Source organism: Lactuca saligna, chromosome 8 (genome assembly GCF_052625555.1).
Source record: "Lactuca saligna cultivar CGN05327 chromosome 8, ASM5262555v1, whole genome shotgun sequence".
NCBI classification, from domain to species: domain Eukaryota; kingdom Viridiplantae; phylum Streptophyta; class Magnoliopsida; order Asterales; family Asteraceae; genus Lactuca; species Lactuca saligna.
Genome location: NC_136424.1, coordinates 86,462,795 through 86,473,016, shown reverse-complemented (window position 1 = coordinate 86,473,016; position 10,222 = coordinate 86,462,795).

The window sequence follows — 10,222 nt, the reverse complement described above, 5'->3', positions numbered from 1 at the left end:
ACTTTTCGATCATTACATGTCTTTCATTGCCATTGTCTATATCCATAGAGGTCTTGAAAGCAAATTCACCAATCAACTTTGCTTTTCTATTGCGCCAAACCATTGCTGATTCAGCAGCAATAAGCATATTGGTGAGATCCATAAGGGTCACGTCGCGGTTCATCATATAGTACTCTCTTACGAACTCACTATATGAGTTAGGAAGTGACTGAAGAAGCCAATCAAAAGCCATCGCTTCACCGACAACGGATCCCATCATTCTTAATCTATCAATGTGTGACTTTATCGCTAAGACGTGTGCACACACCGACTTGCCCTCTTTATGTTTACTTGCCAAAAGGGCTTGAGTGATATTGAACCTTTCAATTTTACAATCTTGTGGGTTAGGGAGAATAATTGGAGGAGGAGGAGGAAGTGAAGCATGATTTCTTGTTCCTCGATCGAATCGTGGAATATCATCTTCATGTGGAATACTTGTTCCACGGGATTTGAGAAGACCATAGTTGTTGAACTTTGACATCGGGAGAAAAACGAATTCAAGTTAGTTGATTGATTGAGTCCTTGGTAAATCACCCAAATGAAATTCCAAGGCTAGGACCCAACACAATATCCTACAACTCGGGAGAGGGATGCCGTAACCCAAATTGCAGAACATTTGAAGGTAAGTGAATGACGATTCACTAATTTTCACCATGAAAAACGAAAAAGAAATTTAAGTTTTAAATCTATGAAAACTCCTAGATCCTTTGAGATTCATTGAACATTTCAACGGCATGTTTAAATCTCGATATGCCCCTCTTGTTTGTGACTGGGATGCCGAGGATCACAAAGTGGGTGTGAATAACCATGCAAACTACATGGTGCCCTCACATGTTACAATCACCTATTCGATGTGCCGGTAAACCACACACGCTCCACCGAACTATGACAAACATTGAGTCACCCTTTGCTACCTTTTCTTAGAACCATTTAGTGTGCCGGTAAACCACACACGCTCCACTAACGTCTTCGCAAGGGCACAAAGTGTAATTTCATGGAATTGCATCAATTCACTTTGCCTAAGTAACTAAGATTGGGAATTTGAAAAACATTTAGTTACTTCGTATTTCATTATACTTATAATGGAAGGTTTCGTCCTATCCTACCCGTTCGGCTAACGACCCTCCACTAGTCAAGAGTGCGGTGGGTAAGAGTGGATACCCATTCAATCGCCATTTTATAGGCAATTTCCTTAAACACCCCTTATAGACCAGCTTCGTGAATGAAGCCTACTAACGGTAAGACTGACTCTTACTCATACATATATATAATGTTAGACGTTTAATGTTATATATAGTATATGGTGTATTTTATACTTTAAAATACTATATGGTTAACTTTAACAATTACACTTTTAATTCAATTAAAAGGTTAACCTAAACTTTTATGGATTTATTAAATCTCTTTTAATTATACACCTTAATTAATTAATAAAACCATAAGGGTGTGATTTGAACTTTTTCAAAACGATACAAGAGTTTTAGAATTTAACATTTCTAATTAAACTTTTAATCAACTTTTAAATTCCAAAACTTGAGGGCAAGATTTTGAAACATTTCAAACCATAAGGGTTTAGAATTTAAATATGCATCAAAATTAAACTATTCAATCAAAATTTAAATTCCAAAACTTGAGGGCAAGTTTTGAAACCTTTTTCAAAACATTAGGGTTTTAACTATTTAAATTTCAAAACAACAAAACTTTTGGGGTTCAAATTTAATCTATAAAACCTAAAGGGATAAATTGAAACTATTTCACAAGATAATTCAAATCTAAATTACAAATAATCAAACTTTATCTAATAAAAAAAGTGATTATCTAAATTTTGACAATTATCTTCTATTTAGGTAAGGATAATCACATAATAATGAAAAAATTCGGATTTTATCACAAAAACGAGTTTATGGTAATTATCCAAAACCAAAACAGGAAGAAAATCATGAAAACAAGCTGTCAGACACTTTGACTCGTCGAGTCGGGCTTGGACTCGTCGAGATTAGCTGACTCGGCGAGTTCACCAAGTGACTCGGAGAGTCAAACCTTCAAAACTCAAAAGAATCGATTTTCAGTGCTTATTACGATTAAATATGCATCAATACAATAGAAACCAATCAAGGCTCTGATACCACTGCTGGGTTTTGGTCATAAGACATCCTATGTGCTCATACAAACCCTAATGCTTGGATCTAGGTTTCTCTATTGTACATGCTTTGAATCCAAGACTATAAACCCTAATTCTAGCATACATATAATCATATTAACATGAGAATAAGTTTATAGTGTTACCTTGATTGTTATGTAGCGATAACAATCCCAAATCTCCTTGTATTGACTTTGGAAGGCTTAGAGTCACAAGTGTCACTCCTCTAATGGTTCACAAACACCATAAGCAAGAGGATGAAGAGGAGAGAGGTTGGAGGCTGCCAAAAACGTGTGTAAACCATTACAAGAACATTAGCCACGTTTTTGAGCCTTAAGGGGTCTTTATATAGTTGGGCTATTAGGGTTATCTAATAAGGAAACCCTAATTTGGATGCTTAAGCCCTAAGCAACCCATAGACTCCTTTAATTAAGCCCATGGACGATTTCCTTATGGGTTTCCCATTAGAATTCGTCCATCCCTTAATACAAGGCAATCCATGGCCCAAATTGCAATTATCCTATAATTACAATTCCAGTCCCTTATGTTTAATTAATCTCTTTTAGTCACAAAACTAATTACCAATTAATTATTGACTAATATTAATTAAACAATATAATTTCTCCTTTAATATATTATTCCCATAATATATTAATAAATCATATTTAATCCTTACTCTCCATAATTCATCCTATCAAGTTGCTTTGGTGAAGGCAACCCAAAAGGACCATGCACCATCGGGTCAAGTACATACCAAAATAGTTATGGACTTAGACACTAATCCAACATAAACACCCCTCCACGTCTGATAACCATCTTATAGCAACGATCGGATCCTGAACTCCATCAAAGGTGGGAGGCTTCGTATTATCGAAGTCCCGATACTGAAAACCTCTACTCACTCCTCCCCCTGCCGCTGCTACAGCCGCTGTAGCTGCCGCGGCAGCCGTCTCTGTGAGAGCTGCATAGCGCTCATCAAAATACTCCACCATGGCGGTCTTGATCGACCCAAACTGTTCCGGCAGCTCGGCTTGGAACAATGCAGCAACCTCATCATGCAGGATCTCACGGATCCTCGCATCCAACTTGCGCGTACTCATCTGACCGATAACCTCAGGCGGAACTGACCCGCCCGCAACTCCCTCTCCTGCACCCGATCCTGACCCGGATCCACTCCCAGCATGCCTCGAAATCTCCATACTGAAATAAACCACAAAACCTCAGACACTTCCCACTATCCCGGGAACCCACTCTCAACCCAACACTAGAGGTCATGGTTTCCCTGATATGCGTATGGGTCCTGTGCTTTCAGTAGTACGGGCCCATACTACCTTCCACACCTACCCATATTTGTATGAAGTACTTCCACAACACCCTAGCGAAAACATACATAACAATGCTCTATCCTCACAACTAGAGGAACACTAGAAATCTCTCACATCAAGAAATCCTGAATATCCCTAGCCTAACTCTAGCATGTTGTTCTATCAAAGCTCAATTAAACCAATATCATGTATGGTATTTTGGGGTTACTTACTGGCTCCAGATGATCGTACCTGCACGTCCTCCTTTACTTATTTTGAAAACCATTTTAAATTCTCTTTTGAAAACCCTCCTCGATTTGAGACTGCAGTCACACGAGTGTTCCTCCACTTCACTCAAACCAAGGCTCTGATACCAACTTGTAACGACCCAAATTTTCAAATAAATTTAAACTTTTCAAAAACAACCTAATTCATTAAGTTATTACAAAAAGGTTTTCAATACATTTATTATCAGAGTATTCCCAGATCCATTTCATAAAACATAAACACGAGGAGCGGTACGATCACGCCTTTGCCTTGCCACAGTCACCTAAAAAACTTGAAAAACATTAAACCACAACTGTAAGCCCGAAATCTTAGTGAGATACCCCCAAAATACCAACCACATATACCATACACATAACATGCTATCTCATAACGAATCACAGAACAGCCATGCATATCGGATCTACTGTGAGACTGGTCCGCCGTGTTGGGCCTTCAGTTCACCTGGTCCACCCTCCGAGTCCAATCATGTCCTTTGAGTCTGCAGTGTGGTTGGTCCGCCCGCACCGGGCATTCAACCCACCTGGTCCACTCTCTGAGTCTACAGTATGACTGGTCCACCCGCACCCGGGCCTTCAGCTGGCCTGGTCCACTCTCCGAGCCTCGGCACGTCTGGTCCGCCCTCGTGGGGCCTACAGCCTATTCGGACTGCTCACTGGGCCTTCGGAATAACCGGTCCGCCCTGGGTATCTTGGCCTACAGCACAAAGCAGGACCCGCCTCAACCCAACTCCAGTCCAAAAAACCATGTGCACATAAACATATAATCACATAACAATTCATATTCAGTCAAACCGATCTAGCAGATCACATAACACAACATACTCTAACAGGATACCGACCTAACCGGACACTAGCAAAACATCATCCTATATACCAGGATACCGACCTTAACCAAGTCTCTAACGAATACCATCCTAACTACCCGGATGCATACATATCAAAGCAATAACATAACAACAAATACCCAGATCTCAATCCGATAAAGGGTTGGCCTTGGTGCCTTAGACCCTGTTGATATAGTGAGGATAACTCACCTCGAAATTGCCGACTCAAAGGATAAGATCCCGCTGCTCCAAACTCCAACACGAACTCCTCCACTGAACACCAAAACACCTAACTCAATAAATACTCTTAATTACCAAAATATCCCTAGAACACAACTGGTCAACCCTTGGACAAGGTCAAAGTCAACCCCTGACTGACTCTACTCGCCGAGTCCCCAAGCTCGGAACTTCACTCAATCCGCGACCTAACTCGCCGAGTCACCCCGAGACTCACCGAGTCCAACAACTCTAAGTCCACTCGCACCCAACTCACCGAGTCATCCCTTGACTCACCGATTCTTGACTCAAACAGAAAATATTGGGACTCTTCGACAAGACTCGCCGAGTCTAAGGCCATCTTCAACCTACTCGCCGAGTTGTTCATCCAACTCGTCGAGTTCCAGCTCATCTTCAAGCAACTCGTCGAGTCTACCCATGTGAATCGCCGAGTACCACCGGTCTGAATCCATACAAAAGCATTCCAGGCCATGCAATTGATCCAAAACATAGATCTAGCCTCCTACAACCCATTCATCACGTAAAGTGGCAAACTTTACGTGAATCCAAAGAGATCTAGGCCTTATACACTTTAGGGCTAGGGTTTGGGACATGATGGCGTCACTAAGCACTCAAACACAGGGACTTTAATGCACTCTAGACCTTCCCCATTCCAGATCTGAGGTAGCAACCTCAGATCTAACCTCTAAACTCCAAAACATCCCAAGATAAACTCCCCATAAACCCCAAAATGATGAATCCATATGAGTAACAGCCCAAGAATGAGATATTACCTCGAAAGAACGCCCCAACTGCAATGAAACTCGAATCCAAGCAAAGCCCCTTGCTCCAAGCCTCAAAACTCCCAAGATTCCTTCAACAAATACCCTTCAAGCTCCCAAATGCACTTTGATCCACTCACACACGAATGCTAAGGGTTTCTGGACTTGAGGCTGAGTAAAGAGGCTAGGGGAATGGATGTTAAGTTCTTTATATAGGGCTCAACCTCGAGAATTAGGGTTTTCTCCACTCAACATCTACTCGCCGAGTCCATCTTTGGACTCGCTGAGTAGGCCACTTGACACGCGACCAAAGTTGCGACCCTACTCGTCGAGTCCATCCATGGACTCGCCAAGTTGCCCTTCAAGTTTACACTTTTAGCCCTTCAACTCTACTCTTGATATTTTGGGATGTTACATTTGGGCCATTAGGGTATTTGGCTTAGTTTAATTGGACTTTGGGTGATCATTTTGGTTTTGGGCATTTTGAGTAGTAGGATTGGGCCTTGGCCTTGGGCCAAGTTAGATAAAGGCAAAAATGGTCTTTTACCTAGAATAGACTCATAGATATGGGTCAGAATCTAATTAGTAATTGGATGTGTTTTATGATGACAGAGCGGGGATTTTTCGGACGAGCAGATAGAGATTTATTAGAGTGATTCAACAGTTAGAGGTGAGTTTCCTCACTGTGTTGATGGGTAGAAGGCACCAATGTCGACCCATGGTTTATTATGGTTAGCATGCTAGTTGTCTACTTGATCTGTATGTATGATATCTAATATCGGGCGAGGCTCAATGCCAAGCAGGGCCTGATGAATATATTGTATGCTAGTTATCGGTATGTGTTTTTATGATTATCGGGTATGACCCGATGCCAGGCGAGGCGCGATAACTAGTATACATGCTATTTTCTCTATGATTATGGCATGTGTTGTATGTTTATATGTTTATATTTTTATATGTTTATATGTAAACCGGGTGCGGCACGATGTCAGGCTGGGCCTATTGACTGACATATTTGTATATCGGGAAGGGCCCATTATATGTTGATATGTATCGTATATGGTATTTTGGAGAACTCACTAAGCTTCGTGCTTACAGTTTTCATTTTATGTTTCAGGTCCTTCTGGTGCTAAGGGGAAGACTTTCGGCTGATTGTAGCGTACCCACACAATACTGTTCCGCATTTTCATGATTACTTTGATATTTTGACGACGTAGATGATACATTTGATTTTCCATGGTTATTGATGATGTTTGGATAACAATTTTATATTAATTTAAAAATCAAAATTTTTTGTCTATATTCTCCGGAAGTTACACACATGGCCAGGCCTATTCCTGATTGGTCGTTGATTGAGTTGTACACCCCTGGTAAGAAGGAGTACGCCCAGCGTATGCATTGGGCAATTGATTTTTGCTGACATTTGACATCTCGTCAAGAATTAGGCTTTTAGACCATGGGAGGGGCAAAGTGGTCTTTTATCCCTTAAGGGGTTAGTGTGGGATTTGGACTTGCGAGTTATGTTAAGGACCTTGATCATTAATTAGTGTTAATTTTTGTGTTATTAGGTGGTGTCTAGTTATGGCAGTTCAGGTGTGAGATTTATCTATCATCGGTATCAAGTGAGTCTCCTCACTTATTCTTACCTGTGTGATAGAACAGTTGTATTTATGATAACCAATCGGATCTAACTCTTATTTATGATGTCGTTGATGTTTGACTAAGGTTGCGTATAGTCTCCAGGGTTGCTGATAACCCATAAGGCATGCTCTTGCCAACTGGGACTACTGGTAGTCCCCAGGATTGCTGATAACCCATAGTTGTTTGTTTATGTTGTGTTGTAAGTGGTATCTTGGGGAACTCACTAAGCTCTGTGCTTGTAGTCTTTTATTTATGTGTTTCAGGTACTTTTGAGGATCGCATGAAGGCGAAGGTCTGATTGTACATACACGTTGGGTGATTTGTTACTGGAGCAGTCTGTGATACTCTGATATTTTATGATGATAATTTGTATTTGACACCTATATTTTTTGATGACTTGGTTCATGAACAATATTATGGTAATTTAAAAATGAAACTTTTGGTTTAAAATTTTTGGTGTTACAGTTTTGTATCAGAGCCTTAGTTTGAGGGATTTAGATGAACTCTAGGGTAATTCCAAACTCAAACTAAGGATTTGAAGATTTTTATAAAAACTTTTCAAAGAAATGAAGATTTTTATAGAAGAAAAACCTATTGAAGCAGTGTGTACAATTAACTAGAGCTCGAGCGGTAGTTCCCAAAATACATCATTTTATATTATGAGTAGTGTAGAGCTGGTATTTAATGAGCTGATAGAATTGCATGCTAGTTAATGGTAGGCTAAGAATCATGTAGGAATGGTGTGATAGTGTTTCCTGATTTGTGATGCCTTTAACGTAGGAGTTTGTTGATTTGAGATTGAATTTGTCATTGCTATTTTCCTGGTGTATGCTTTATAATTGTATGTAATTACAATTTTATAGCCTTAGAATGCCTGATTTATCCTTTCTTCTTGTTCCTCTTTTGGTTGTGGATTTGAGGTAGAATCATTTGTTTGAATGTCTATGGAGTCTCGTATTGTGTACAATTGGCATGCGCAAAGCAAATAAAAAGGAAAACATAGATCTTGTAAGGCAGAGCAGTGGTGTGGAGCAGCCTAGAGTTAGTATCTAGATGCTTAGTCGTGGTTCTAAGGAACCAGCAAGGCGAGTGTATAGCTGATCTAGGGAAATAGAGTCCTTCTGACTTAGAGTCTTGAGAGGACGACTTAAGATAAATACGGGTCATTGTGTAAGGTAGTACTAGGCCCGTACTACTAAAATCCCTAGATCTGCACGCGGCTAAAGAAGGAATATTAAGGAACTAACGAAATTCTATGAGTGTGTGGGTGTTCAAAGATAAGTTTGATCCAGTGGTTGAGAGAAAGAGAGAGATAGAGAGAGGTTAGCCCAGGAGTTCATGTCTCTCATGTAAAAGATAAAGATGGTAACTAAGATCACCAAGAGGTTTCATGGAAGGGCCTTGTTTTATCTTGAGCATGTGTCTACTGAGAAGGCACATGTGAGTCAGCATCTAAGAAATATGAGGAGGGATATCCATGATTTTATGATGAACACTACATATCAGACGTTGACTGAGCGTCAGACCAATTCCAGAAAGAGAGAGATTTAGTCGGTGACCTAAGCTAGATAGGAGAGGGAGACCCAGGTGAGAGATAGGAGGCCAGTATAGTCACAGCCGGTGACTAAGCAACCCAAGCCTGCTGACTCGAGCGTAGGAGGCCAAAAGGACCGCACTTGCGGTAAGTGCGGCAAGGGGCATGAGGGATCGTGTCGGTCAGGGACGACTTGCTACCTATGTGGAAAGGAGGGGCATTTGGCTAGGTATTGCCCCCAGGGATTTCATGTTATCTTCAATTGCAACTAGACAATACATTTGAAGGCCGAGTGTCCGCAGCTTTCATCGAGGGCGGTTCAGAATTAGACCCTAACGATCATGCATATTACTAAAAGCCAACAAGGGAAGGTCGAGACAACGAGGGCTTGAGGGAGAGCATTTCGATTGACAACCGAAGAGACCCGAGCAGCTCCAAACGTCATGGATGGTATGTATTCTTTTTTATTCTGGTGATTTATTTTGTTTCTTATGTTATTATTTATGTAGGTGATTTTCTTGTGAATTTTGTACATACGCTTGTGTTGTTTGATTCGGATGCGAGTCGGTCTTTTGTGTCATCATCTTTTTGTCAGGTTTTAGTATTGGGCGGGAGGACATGAGAAGTCCCTTGAGAGTCTCTATAACTTATGAGCACCCGGTCTCCCCTACTGACATCTACCGGGGTTGTGTGTTAGCTATTTTTGGTGTTAATTATCTGATAGATCTTATCCCTATCATGGTGAGAGATGTTTGTGTGATCATGGGTGTGTATTGGTTGAGCCGGTTTGGGTCTCTAACTGACTATAAGTGTCAGAATGTGACAGTTCGAGACCCTATTGGGGGAGTGTTGACCATCTGTGGTGAAGGTACTAGGTCGGGATCAGCCTTCTGTTCTGCCGCTAGGGCGAGGCAGATTTTACACCATGGTTATATGGGTTATTTGGCATATGTAGTAGATACTTGGATTGAGGATAAGGGATCGATTTCTATTTTTTATGTTCCTATTGTATGTGATTTTCCCGATTTTTTCTAAGGAGATACCAGGTGTTCCTCTTGCGAGGCAAGTAGAGTTTTAGATCAATCTGATCCTAGGTGCGACACCAATTACCAAGGCACCATACCTTCTTGCACCTCCTAAGATGCAGGAGTTATCCTCTCATCTTGAGGATCTACTAGAAAAAGTGTTTATTCGGCCGAGCAGTTCTCCATGGGGAGCACCAATCTTTTTTGTCAGAAAAAATGATGGTTCACACCGAATATGTATTGATTACCAAGAGTTTAACAAGCTGATGGTGAAGAAACATTATTCATTGCCGAGGATTGATGATCTCTTTGATCAGTTGCAGGGGCATCTTGGTTTTCAAAGATTGATTTGAGGTCTGGCTATCATCATAAGAGGGTACGAGAAGAGGATATTCAGAAGACGGCCTTCCAAACTCGTTACAAACATTAT